The sequence below is a fragment of the Tachyglossus aculeatus genome, chromosome 2, assembly GCF_015852505.1.
Source record: "Tachyglossus aculeatus isolate mTacAcu1 chromosome 2, mTacAcu1.pri, whole genome shotgun sequence".
NCBI classification, from domain to species: Eukaryota; Metazoa; Chordata; class Mammalia; order Monotremata; family Tachyglossidae; genus Tachyglossus; species Tachyglossus aculeatus.
The window spans coordinates 163,878,549-163,888,396 of NC_052067.1; the positions used below are offsets into that span (position 1 = coordinate 163,878,549).

General features: G+C 46.1%; 1 non-coding gene across 1 annotated transcript; it reads right to left on the reverse strand.

Annotated features, from left to right (window-relative positions):
- Window positions 1–5,806: 5,806 nt before the first annotated feature.
- Window positions 5,807–5,925, reverse strand: LOC119924778. The gene has a single exon (XR_005449474.1). It is a non-coding gene; the product is annotated as a 5S ribosomal RNA (ribosomal RNA).
- Between the last annotated feature and the right edge of the window lie 3,923 nt (window positions 5,926–9,848).

Here is a 9,848-nt window from a genome sequence, read left to right on the forward strand (position 1 = left end):
CTTACAGTCTAGAAGCGGGGACACAAACATCTTTTGTACACATCCAAAATTTATTTATTTTTATTACCGTCTGTCTTCCCCTCTAGACTGTAAACTCATTGTGGGCAGGAAACGAGTCTAATAATAATAATAATGATGGCATTTATTAAGTGCTTAGTATCTGCAAAGCACTGTTCTAAGCGCTGGGGAGGTTACAAGGTGATCAGGTTGTCCCATGGGGGGCTCACAGTCTTCATCCCCATTTTACAGATGAGGGAACTGAGGCACAGAGTAGTTAAGTTACTTGCCCCAAGTCACACAGCTGACAATTGGCAGAACTGGGATGTGAACCCATGACCTGACTCCAAAGCCCATGCTCTTTCCACTGAACCACGCTGCTTCTCAACCAACTCCGTTATGTTGTACTCTCCCAAGCGCTTAGTACAGTGCTTGACATACAGTAAGTGCTCAATAAATACCACTGATGGATTGAATTAAAGTGTTGCACAAATAAGATCTCAAAAGAGCCTGCCCTCAAGGAAGCACTTCTACTTTGTCCAAGTAGAGCTGTATCTCCACAACTTCCTCTGCCAAAATTAGAAACATCTACGCAAAACAGACTGATTAGCACTCTGGAATAAATTACCCTTTAGATTTGCCTCCATGGAAGCTCAAAACGTTTTACAACATAATTATCTCTCAAGACATGTGTGTAAAAGTATAAAAGAACAACTCCCTTGAGAAGTGGGTAAAGTGAGGAAACTCTTGGAGTATCAGAGCTCAAATAATGATAATTATGCCATCTGTTGGGTGCTTATTATGTGCCAAGCACTGTTCGAATCTCTGGTGTTGATACAAGGTAATCAGGTCGATCAAAATCCCTGCCTCACATGGGGCTCAGTCTTAATCCCCATTTTACAGATGATGTAACAGGCCCAGAGAATAATAATAAGAAGAAGAATGGCATTTATTAAGTGTTTACTATGTGCAAAGCACTGTTCTAAGCGCTGGGGAGGTTACAAGGTGAAAAAAAAAATATGACTTGCTCAAAGTCATTCAGCAGAAATGTGACCGAGCTGAGATTAGAATCCAGGTCCTCTGATTCCTAGGCCTGGGCTTTTATCCGCAAAGCCACGCCGCTTCTCAAATAGATGTGAAAAATCTTGCTTCTGCACTGGCCTGCTGTGTGAGTTTGGGCACGTCACCTAACCTCTCTGGGCCTCAGTTTTCTCATCTGTAAAAAGGAGAACAGATAACTGCTCTACCTACTCCTTAGATTGTACATCCCAAGTGGGAGAGGGATTGTGTCAGATCTGGTTATCTTGTATCTACCCCAGTTCCTGGCATAGTATATGACACTGAGGAAGTGATTAATAAATATCTTAACCTTCCAGCCATCTGTTTTCAAAAACAAGCCACCCAGTGCTTAGTATACACCCTGGCACATAATAAGTGCTTAACAAATGCCATTTTTAAAAAAAAGATCCTCAGAATTTCAGCTTTCCTAATGTCTGGGGATGAATGTTTCAAGGAGGGTCCTGGGGGTAAATGAAGGAATGGAACAGCTTCATGCTATTAAAACCAGATCTTCCTCAGTTTAACCCTCTTGGCCTAGAAGACACACATGGGAACTAACGCTAATCTGTTGTGTCTGCCAGCTGTAATGGAAGACTAATGACAGAGTAATTACACAATTATCTCTCTGGGAAAATCTCCATCCTCTCAGACTCTTCCTCTCTCCCTCCCTCCCTCCAACTCCCATGATTTGGCTGACTTCTACTTCTACAGTGTTTAGCTGCCAGAATTACCTCAGAGAAATGGTGGGCTTCAATACAGTCCTGATAGTAAACCCCGGAACGAACTGGTACATGCCACTTTTTAAAGCCAGCTCTATGAAATTTTCTTTTTATGATTATAATGATGGCATTTGTTAAGCGCTTACTCTGTGCAAAGCACCGTTCTAAGTGCTGATTTTAGTATTTATTAAGTACATACCAAGAGAAGCAGTATGGCTCAGTGGAAAGAGCATGTGCCTGGGAGTCCAAGGACCTGGGTTCGAATCCCAGCTCTGCTACTTACTTATTACGTGCAAGTCACTTCACTTCTCTGGGCCTCAGTTCCCTCATTTGCAACACGGGGATTCAATACCTGGGCTACCTCCTACTTGGACTGTGAACCTCATGTGGTACTTGATTATATTTTAGATATCCCAGCATTTGGTATAGTACTTGGCACATAGTAGGCATCTAAATACCACAATTACTATTATTTTTATTAGTAATAAGCACTGGAGTAGCTGAAAGACAAACAGATTTTTGATGGTATTTGTAAAGCACTTACCTTGTGCCAGGCACTGTAATAATAACAATAATGATGATGGTATTTGTTAAGCACTTTCTACGTGCCAAGCACTGTTCTATGCCCTGGGGGGCGGGGAGGGGGGGGAGATACAAGGTAATCAGGTTGTCCCCCACGTGGGGCTCAGAGACTTAATTGCCATTTTACAGATGAGGTAACTGAGGCCCAGAGAAGTAAAGTGACTTCCCAAAGTCACACAGCTGACAAGTGGCGTAGACGGGATTAGAACCCATGACCTCTGACTCCCAAGCCCGGGCTCTTTCCACTGAGCCACGCTGCTTCTCAAGCACTGTACTAAGCGCTGGGGTAGATACAAGCTAATCAGGTATGACAGACACAGTCCCCTGTCCCATAAGGGGTCCACAATCCATCCGCATTTGCCAGATGGGCAAACTGAAGACCAGAGAGGTTAAACAACTGGCCCAAAGCCACATAGCAGGCCGGGAGTGCAGTCATTCATTCATTCATTGAATCATATTTATTGAGTGCTTACTGTGTGCACAGCACTGTACTAAGCACTTGGGAAGTACAAGTCGGCAACATATAGAGATGGTCCCTACCCAACAGCGGCTCACAGTCTAGAAGGGGGAGACAGACAGCAAAGCAAAACATATTAACAAAATAAAATAAATAGAATAGTAAATATGTACAAGTAAAATAGACTGATAAATCTGTACAAACATATATACAGGTGCTGTGGAGAGGGGAGGGAGGTAGGGATGGGGGGATGGGGAGGGGGAGAGGAATGGGGGGGCTCAGTCTGGGAAGGCGTCCTGGAGGAGGTGAGCTCTCAGTAGGGCTTTGAAGGGAAGAAGAGAGCTAGCTTGGCGGATGCTGCTTAGAGAAGCAGCGTAGCTCAGTGGAAAGAGCACGGGCTTTTGAGTCAGAGGTCATGGGTTCGAATCCCGGCTCCGCCACTTGTCAGCTGTGTGACTTTGGGCAAGTCACTTAACTTCTCTGTGCCTCAGTTCCCTCATCTGTAAAATGGGGATTAAGACTGTGAGCCCCCCGTGGGACAACCTGATTGCCTTGTAACCTCCCCAGTGCTTAGAACAGTGCTTTGCACATAGTAAGTGCTTAATAAATGCTATCATTATTATTATTATCATTATGTGCGGAGGGAGGGCATTCCGGGCCAGGGGAAGGACGTGGGCCAGGGGTCGACGGCGGGACAGGCGAGAACGAGGCCCAGTGGGGAGGTTAACGGCAGCAGAGGGGCGGAGGGTGCGGGCTGGGCTGGAGAAGGAGAGAAGGGAGGGGAGGTAGGAGGGGGCGAGGAACAGGACGGGACGGGATGGGAACCCAATCCCCTTGTCCCCTCTTACCTCACCTGGCTACTCTCCTACTCCAACTCGGCCCTCACGCTTTGCTACTCAAGTGCTAATCTTTTTTCTGTTCCTCGATGTCTTCTACGTTGCCGCCCACATCCTGCCTCTGGCCAGGAACACCCTCCCTCTTCCTATCTGACAGACAATAACTGTTCCTCTCGTCAAAGCCTTATTGAAGGCCCATCTCCTCCAAGAGGCCTTCCCTGACTAAGCCTTCCTTTCCTCTTCTCCCATTCCCTTTCTGCATCGCCCTGACTTGCTCCCTTTCTTCTTCCTCTGGCCCAGCCCCACAACACTTAAGCACTTAGTACAGTGCTCGGCACACAGTAAGCACTCAATAAATACGATTGAATGAATGAGCACTTTCATTCATTCAATCGTATTTATTGAGCGCTTACTGTGTTTACATATCTAACTTAAGTACTTACATCAATGTCTGTCTCCCCAACTCCAGACTGTAAACTCATTATGGGCAGGGAATGTGCCTGTTTATTGTTCATTCAATCATATTTATTGAGCACTTACTGCGTGCAGAGCACCATATTGTTGTATTGAACTCTCTTGAGTGCTTAGTACAGTGCTCTGTACACAGTAAGCACTCAATAAAGGATAATAATGATAATAACGGCATTTAGTAAGCGCTTACTATGTGCCGAGCACTGTTCTAAGTGCTGGGGAGGTTACAAGGTGATCAGGTTTTCCCACGTGGGGCTCACAGTCTTAATCCCCCTTTTACAGATGAGGTAACCGAGGCACAGAGAAGTTAAGCGACTTGCCCAAAGTCACACAGCTGACAAGCGGCAGAGCCGGGATTCAAACCCATGACCTCTGCCTCCAAAGCCCGTGGTCCTTCCTCTGAGCCACGCTGTTCTTTATATGACTGAACGAATAAACTTGGGTCTCCTGACTCCCCGTCAGTAATTTCCTTACTCTAGGCTACGCTGATTCCCATAAAAAAAAAGCAAAAATGACCTAGAATAGGAATTCTTTCCTCCCTGCCTGTCCCAGACTGAAGCTGTCTTCAAATACCCAGTGGGGGCAGGAGGAGCCCGCAGGAAGCAAGGGGCCTTGCCGAACCGCTTCCTCCTCCCAGATCCTTTCCCCATCCCGCCTCCAATGACCTTCCTGGCCATGTGGTCATCAAGACCAGAAAGAGCCGCCTCCCACCTTTTCATTCATTCAACCATATTTATTGAGCGCTTACTGTGTGCAGAGCACTGTACTAAGCGCTTGGGAAGTACAAGTTGGCAACATATAGAGACAGTCCCTACCCAAAAATGGGCTCACAGTCTAGAAGGGGGAGACAGACAACAAAACAAAACATGTGGACAGGTGTCAAGTCATCAGATAAATAAAAGTAAAGCTAGATGCACATCATTAACAAAATAAATAGAATAGTAAATATTTACAATTAAAATAAGGTAATAAATCTGTACAAACATATATACAGGTGTTGTGGGGAGGGGAAGGAGGTAGGGTGGGGGGGATGGGGAGGGGGAGAGTAAAGAGGGGGCTCAGTCTGGGAAGGCCTCCTGGAGGAGATGAGCTCTCAGTAGGGCTTTGAAAGGAGGAAGAGAGCTAGCTTGGCGGATGTGCGGATGGAGGGCATTCCGGGCCAGGGGGAGGACGTGGGCCGGGGGTCGACGGCGGGACAGGCGAGAACGAGGCCCAGTGAGGAGGTGAGCGGTGGCAGAGGAACGGAGGGTGCGGGCTGGGCTGGAGAAGGAAAGAAGGGAGGTGAGGTAGGAGGGGGCGAGGGGATGGACAGCCTTGAAGCCGAGAGTGCTCTTCTACTTCAAAGGAGAAGCAGCATGGCTTAGTGGCAAGAGCCTGGGCTTGGGAGTCAGAGGACGTGGGTTCCAATTCCGGCTCCGCCACTTGTCTGCTGTGTGACCTTGAGCAAGTCACTTCGCTTCTCTGTGCCTCAGTCCCCTCATCTGTAAAATGGGGATTAAGACTGTGACCCCCACGTGGGACAACTTGATTACCTTGTATCTACCCCCATGTTTAGAATCAATCAATTGTATTTATTGAGCGCTTACTGTGTGCAGAGCACTGTAACTAAGTGCTTGGAAAGTACAAGTTGGCAACATATAGAGACAGTCCCTACCCAACAGTGGGCTCACAGTCTAGAAGGGGAAAGCCTACAGCACCCGCTATTCCCAGGCGGTCTCCCATCCAAATACTAACCAGGCCCGACCCTGCTTAGCTTCCGAGATCAGACGAGATCGGGCGCGTTCAGGGTGGTATGGCTGAAGAAGAGTGCTTTGCACATAATTAGTGCTTAACAAATACCATTATTACTAGAGAAGCAGCCTGGCTCAGTGGAAAGAGCCTGGACTTTGGAGTCAGAGATCATGGATTCAAATCCCAGCTCTGTCAATTGTCAGCTGCGTGACTTTGGGAAGTCACTTAACTTCTCTGGGCCTCAGTTCCCTCATCTGAAAAATGGGGATTAAGACTGTGAGCCAACCCCACCCCCCCCCAGCCCCATGGGACAACCTGATCACCTTGTAACCTCCCCAGCGCTTAGAACAGTGCTTTGCACATAGTAAGCCCTTAATAAATGCCATTATTATTATTATTATTATTATTATTATTCAACCCAGCCCGCACACTTTGCTCTTCTGATGCTAAACTTCTCACTGTGCCTCCATCTCAATTATCTTGTCACTGACGTCTCGCCCCATCCTGCTTCTGGCCTAAAATGCTCTCCCTTCTCATATCTGACTGTGACTCCTCATATCTTCTAGACTGTGAGCCCACTGTTGGGTAGGGACCGTCTCTATATGTTACCAACTTGTACTTCCCAAGCGCTTAGTACAGTGCTCTGCACACAGTAAGTGCTCAATAAATATGACTGAATGAATGAATGAATCTGACAGAAAATGACTCTTCCCGCCCTCAGAGCCTTATTGAAGGCACGACTCCTCCAAGAGCTCTTCCCTGACTAAGCCCTCCTTTCCTCTTCTCCCACTCCCTTCTACGTCGCCCTGACTTGCTCCCCACTTCCATCCCCACAGCACTGTAATTTCATATCAGTAATTTATTTCTATTAATAATGATGTTATTTGTTAAGCGCTTACTATGTGCAAAGCACTGTTCTAAGTGCTGGGGGATGCAAGGTGATCAGGTTATCCCACGTGGAGCTCACAGTCTTAATCCCCATTTTCCAGATGAGGGAACTGAGGCACAGAGAAGTTAAGTGACTTGCCCAAAGTCACACAGCTGACAATTGCCGGAGCCGGGATTTGAACTCATGACGTCTGACTCCAAAGCCCGGGCTCTTTCCACTGAGCCACGTTGCTTCTCTCAGTGGCTCTATTAATGTGTGTCTCCCTCTCTAGACTGTAAGCTCACCGTGGACAGGGTTATACTATAACTCTTGTTATACTGTACTCTCCCAAGCGCTTAGCACAATATTCTGCACACTGTAAGCGCTCAACAAATACGACTCAATGAATGAATGAAGTTTCTGTTAGGGTTCAACCTAATCAGTCTCTCCTTGAGTACTAACTCCAAATTTGGTTTCCTACTTTGAGATCGCTTGACATTTTGTGTAATGTTTCCAGCTACATTGTTCGCTTTAATCAATCAGTCGTATTTATTGAGCATTTACTGTGTGCAGAGCACTGTACTAAGCACTTAGGAGAGTTCAACAGAACAATGTAATAGACACATTATCCGCCCACAATGAGCTTACAGTCTAGAGGGGGAGACAGACATTAATAGAAATAAATTCCAGATGTAAATAGTCCCTTCTCGTGAGCCCACAAACCCATTTATCAGCCCCCCCCACCTTTTATAATAATAATGATAATTGTGATATTTGTTAAGCGCTTACTTTGTGCCGGGCACTGTACTAAGCGCTGGGGTGGATATGAACAAACTGGGTTGGACACACTCCTTGTCCCACTTGGGGCTCACAGTTTCAATTCCCATTTTACAGATGAGGCAACTGAGGCACAGAGAAGTGATGTGACTGGCCCAAGGTCACAAAGCAGACTAGTGGCGGAGGCTGAATTAGAACCCATGACCTTCTGACTCCCAGAAGCATGCTTGATCCACTACGCAATGGATCTTTCTTGCCGGGGTGGGGGGGAGGGACCATGAGTAAGACTGAATAGGGGGAGCAATGAATCAGTCTCTTAAGGGGAAAAACCATTTCCACGCTTAGTCTCCTGGAAGAAGTGGGAAGGAAGAACAATTAGTGGAAAGAGGAAGTGACGGGAATTAATGGAAAGAGGAAGTGACGGGAATTAATGGAAAGAGGAAATGATGGGATGGCTGGGATCAGGTTTTGAGGAGACGCTTCGAAGCAAGTTAACTGGCGTGTGTGGTGTTGTCTTTTATGGTATTTGTTAAAGCGCTTACTATGTGCCTGGTACTATTCTAAGCAACCTCCCACCTCAAATCCAACTGACAAAATACTCTCCCCAGCCTTCAAACCCTTATTGACGAGGCCTTCCCAGATTAAGCCCCCCTTTTCCTCTTCTCCCATTCCCGGCTGCATCACCCTGACTTTCTCCCTTTGTTCTTCCCCAGCCCCACCCCATTTATGTCCATATTTGTCACTCATTTGTATTGATACCTGTCATTCATTCATTCAGTCGTATTTATTGAGCGCTTACTGTGTGCAGAGCACTGTACTAAGCGCTTGGGAAGTCCAAGTCAGCAACATATAGAGGCGGTCCCTACCCAACAACGGTCTCACCGTCTAGAAAGGGGAGACAGACAACAAAACAAAACATGTAGACAGGTGTCAAAGTCGTCAGAACAAACAGAATTAAAGCTAAATGCACATCATTAGCTTCTAGACTGTGAGCCCACTGTTGGGTAGGGACTGTCTCTATATGATGCCAACTTGTACTTCCCAAGCGCTTAGTACAGTGCTCTGCACACAGTAAGCGCTCAATAAATACGATTGATTGATTGATCATTAACAAAATAAATAGAATAGTAACACTGGTAACTCGTTGTGGGCAAGGACTGTGGCTGTTTATTGTTGCATTATACTCTCCCAAGCTCTTAGTACGGTGCTCTGTGCAGAGTAACCGCTCAATAAATATGATTGAATGACTGTAAGCTCAAGTTCCCTCCTCTCCCCCTCGTCCCCCTCTCCATCCCCCCCATCTTACCTCCTTCCCTTCCCCACAGCACCTGTATATATGTATATATATGTTTGTACATATTTATTACTCAATTTATTTATTTTACTTGTACACATCTATACTATTTATTTTATTAGTATGTTTGGTTTTGTTCTGTCTCCCCCTTTTAGACTGTGAGCCCACTGTTGGGTAGGGACTGTCTCTATATGTTGCCAACTTGTACTTCCCAAGCGCTTAGTACAGTGCTCTGCACACAGTAAGCGCTCAATAAATATGATTGATTGATTGATCAAGTTGAACACAGAGTCCCTGTCCCACATGGGGCTCTCAGTCTTCATCCCCCATTTTACAAATGAGGTAACTGAGGGGCAGAGATATTAAATAACTTGCTCTAGGTCCCACAGCAGACATTCAATTGTTCATTCAATCGTATTTATTGAGCGCTTACTGTGTGCACAGCACTGTATTAAGCGCTTGGGAAGTAGTTTGACAACATATAGAGATGGTCCCTACCCAACAACAGGCTCATAGTCTAGAAACATGTGGTGGAGCCGGAATTAGAATTCAGGTTCTTCCGACTCCCAGGGTCGAGTTCTAATCCGGGCACAAATTCAGGCAGAGAGAAGGAAAAAAAATAAGCAACAACTTTGATGCCATATATGGTGTTCATTTGGGGATCAGCCCTTAACAGAATCCTAATTTCGCCAAACAAGCCAAGAACAGAGTGAAGTAAACTGTTTTTCAAAAGCTGCCACCCTTTAGACAAGGGCTCTCCCCCAAGGAAAGCTGATGTCTATTTTTTTATTATTAATAATAATGATTAATATTGTGAGAATCAGCGTGGCTCAGTGGAAAGAGCATGGGCTTTGGAGTCAGAGGTCCTGGGTTCAAATCCCAGCTTCGCCAATTGTCAGCTGTGTGACTTTGGGCAAGTCACTTCACTTCTCTGGGCCTCAGTTACCTCATCTGTAAAATGGGGGTTAAGAACGTGAGCTCCCTGTGGGACAACCTGCTCACCTTGTAACCTCCCCAGCACTAAGAACAGTGCTTTGCATATAGTAAGCGCTTAATA